This window comes from Phasianus colchicus, chromosome 7, assembly GCF_987193195.1.
Source record: "Phasianus colchicus chromosome 7, bPhaCol1.hap1.1, whole genome shotgun sequence".
Taxonomy (NCBI): Eukaryota; Metazoa; Chordata; class Aves; order Galliformes; family Phasianidae; genus Phasianus; species Phasianus colchicus.
In genome coordinates, this window is record NC_143442.1 from 15,840,156 (window position 1) to 15,843,491 (window position 3,336).

Consider the following 3,336-nt stretch of genomic DNA (forward strand, 5'->3'; position numbering starts at 1 on the left):
TACCACAGGATGGCTGCCTGCTTGCAGCTGCACTCAGGAAGTTCTCCAGTTGGGTATTTCTCGGTGGAAGTTCCCAGCTAATATTAGTCATAACCAGTGCTGAAACACGGAACTGTATTTCATAATCCTGTTGACACTCCTTCAGATAACAAAAAAACTGCCTTTACTCTTACGAAAAATAAAAAAAAGAAAAAAAAGAAAGAAAGAAAAAGAAAGAAAGAAACAGAGAAAAGAAAATACTCTTGAAGACTTTATAAGGAGATTCAAACCTTCAGATTCTACATTTTGTAAATAGAACAGGTAAATTATACTTATCAACTTCAACATCCTAACTCATAGAAAAAGTACAAGATGAGTTGCAAACTTTATAATTGTACTAACATTGCTTTTCAATTGCTAGTATTGCACCTCGTTTGTTTGTTTGCATAAATATTCTTCAGTTTCTGGAAGCCAGGTTTTGTCTGTTACTACCTGTAGGCACCCTTATTTGCACTGGGTTTCCACAGGCTCACCAGCTAACTAATTTAGCCGTCGGTAAAACAAAAAGCAAAATCCAGCCTCACTTTCCTACTATGAAACAAGACTCATTTTAAATTAATCCACAGCTCTTCCTTCCTGACCCAAGGTACTCCAATAACACAACGGGCTCTTTATGTCATTAAATGGAGCAACACCAGACGGGCACACGGGCCCTGCAGGCACCTCGCGCTGTGCCGCGCACTCTTACGGAGCCTGAGAGGAGCAGCGCTGGGAAAGGTTTAAACATCTGACGTGAGCCCCCTAGCGCCTCCGCCAGTGCCTACATGAAGGGCGTTCTGGAAACATTGGAACCTTTCTGACAGCTGGCAGAAGTCAATTTGTATCCATTAACTTAAAACTGTATGAAGGAATCCTATTTAACCCGATGCTGAAATACAGCATTTTGGAAAGTCCACCTTCAGCAGTCCGTTCCTCTCCATGCCTTAACACAGTTTAAGCACCAAATTAATACACTCATCCCATGTTATCCCAGGCTAAAAACTACATAACAGTTCCTTTCTGGTAACGTCAGACATTAAAACAGATACTGTGAAATATTTGTATGGACTGCTTGATTTGGTCAATGCAAACTCTTGAATTTTCACTCTGAAAAAGAATCAATTTGCTAATTACCAATTACAATAATATTAGTGATGTTTCCAAATATATTTAGTCAAAAGACTCTGAGTCTGAAGACAGTGAAATGAAATAGTACAGACACAAACCTCTTTCCTGTCACTCCCAGGCTCCAGATTAGTCACTTGCAACAGTCTTTAAGATTAACAGATTACTAAAATCTTAGTTCTTTTCAACTATACTGAAATAGCCTTACTCTTCCTACTTATACATTAAAGGTTACACCTAAAAAAGCAATCCTGCCTTAATAACAACATAAAAATGGCAAAGGCCAATGTAAGGACTACAGAAATTCATTATTGAAATAGCTGTTGGGAGAGAAATACAGAGAATGAGGAGGAAGATGAGAAACAGAAAGAGAAAAAGAAAGCAAGATGAGGAAGAAAAGGACAAAAACAATTGGTTGTAAAGCAGAAGCTGCTCTTCTTTTAAGAGGTCAAACTTAGACATCAAGTTAGCTACCAAACAGAGACTTTATGTTATTTCCTCAGACATTCCTTTCTTCTATTTAATGATTTATTCAAAGGGTTGGAAATCTCTAAGAAGGTCAGCACAGGCTACTGTGAAGCTTGTAACATACATTTTCTTGTAGTGGACAGGAATTGTAATAAATTTTAAAAAAAAAAAAAAAAAAAAAAAAAGAAGCTCAAGGGAAGACAGCTTCTCTTGTGTTTTATTGTGATATTTCTAATACAGCATAAAGAGAATAATGCACTTCACTTGGAAAAGCAAAGCTCTGTTTGTAGATGGTTGTCAGCTTTGCTGACAGGTTTGAGACCTTCACAGCAAAATTACATCAAGTACATTTCTAGAATTTAATTAACAAACTTTGGTTTGCTACTGAACCACCAACACGTGCAATGGCCATGTCTCACAGATGGCATGTATGTTAGGTCTCTGCTCAAGTTCACGTGCCCATAATCTTAGCTGCTACTTCTCACCATCAGATAACCTACTCGGATATTTCTACACATTGACCCTTTTAAAACATAGTGTCAGTTAAATTATATTTCCATACATTGATCTAACACAAAGAAAAAATATTTTTTTTCAGTTACTAAAGGAGATACCCATTATAACTTTAAGTGCAGAAGTACTTGGGAAATCTGAATAAATTAAGAAACATAGAGATTTAGAAGAAACAATAGCTTCATTTTTCTTCCTTTCTCTCTTCTTTTTTTAAGCAAAGACCTGGTTAAATGAAACCCAAAGTTGGACATCTCTAACAGTTTGTTAAGCTAAAGGCTTCTGAAGGAGGAAATTAATCACCTTTCTTGGAAACACATTAATAAAGCAAACCCACTTAGAATCCCAGTAGTTCATCAGAACTAAACCCCAAGTTCTTGAAAGTGGCTGAGGAGGAAATGCACGTATTGGCTCATTAAACTACCTGCCTACAAGTCTATTAGTCTTAACAAAGGCCAAAACAGCCCAAAAGACTCAGCAGGAAAAATAAATTATAATGGAAATAATCTTCCAAGAAGTAAGCTACATTTGGGCTCAGTGCTCACACACAAGGCCTCATCTAGGATGTGAGAGCCAGTAGTGCAGGTTCTGATCCATCAGCAGGCAAAGAGATGCCCCAGCAGAAGAAGCACCACACCTATGTGCACACAGCCCTGGAGCTCAGGCACAGCTGAGGCCAACGCAAAATCCAGGTTGCTTCCCTACCGCTGGCTTCGTGGCCAGCGCCCTGTGTTAAGTATATGTAAAGAACCCTATATTTTCTCCCATCGACTCTCACAACTTAAAGAAAAATGATTCCCACGTGTGACCTGAAAAAAAAGAGGTAACAGCAGTTTTGCTTGTAACAGCAGCAAAAATAAAATTATTAAATGCATTTTCCATTTATTCCTACGCATATAGAATGTTGCCCACGTATTTCACAGGAAATATGCCACTTCGTTAAGTTTCAAAAGTAAAAAGCAAAAGCATGGTGAAAACGGAAAGTTTACTTATGTTACGAACGTAAGCACCTCTCTTTACAAATAACACATTCATAGAAAAACTGAAACAGAAATTGCTCGGAAGCCGCTGGCCACGAGCACGGAGCACAGCCCCGCTCGGAAGAGAGAAGCCCCAGCGGCACGGCAGGGCAGCCGAGGGACGCCCAGAGCCGCCGGGCGGAGCGCGAGGCCGGCGGGGATGACCCCCAGCCCAGGCCCGGGGTTACCCCCGACC

The 3,336-nt window shown here is 39.7% G+C and overlaps 1 protein-coding gene across 2 annotated transcripts in view; it reads right to left on the minus strand.

The window, feature by feature from the left end:
• RBMS1 (RNA binding motif single stranded interacting protein 1) overlaps positions 1 to 3,336 on the minus strand; it is a 345,593-nt gene that overhangs the window by 284,425 nt on the left and 57,832 nt on the right. The window lies entirely within an intron of this gene.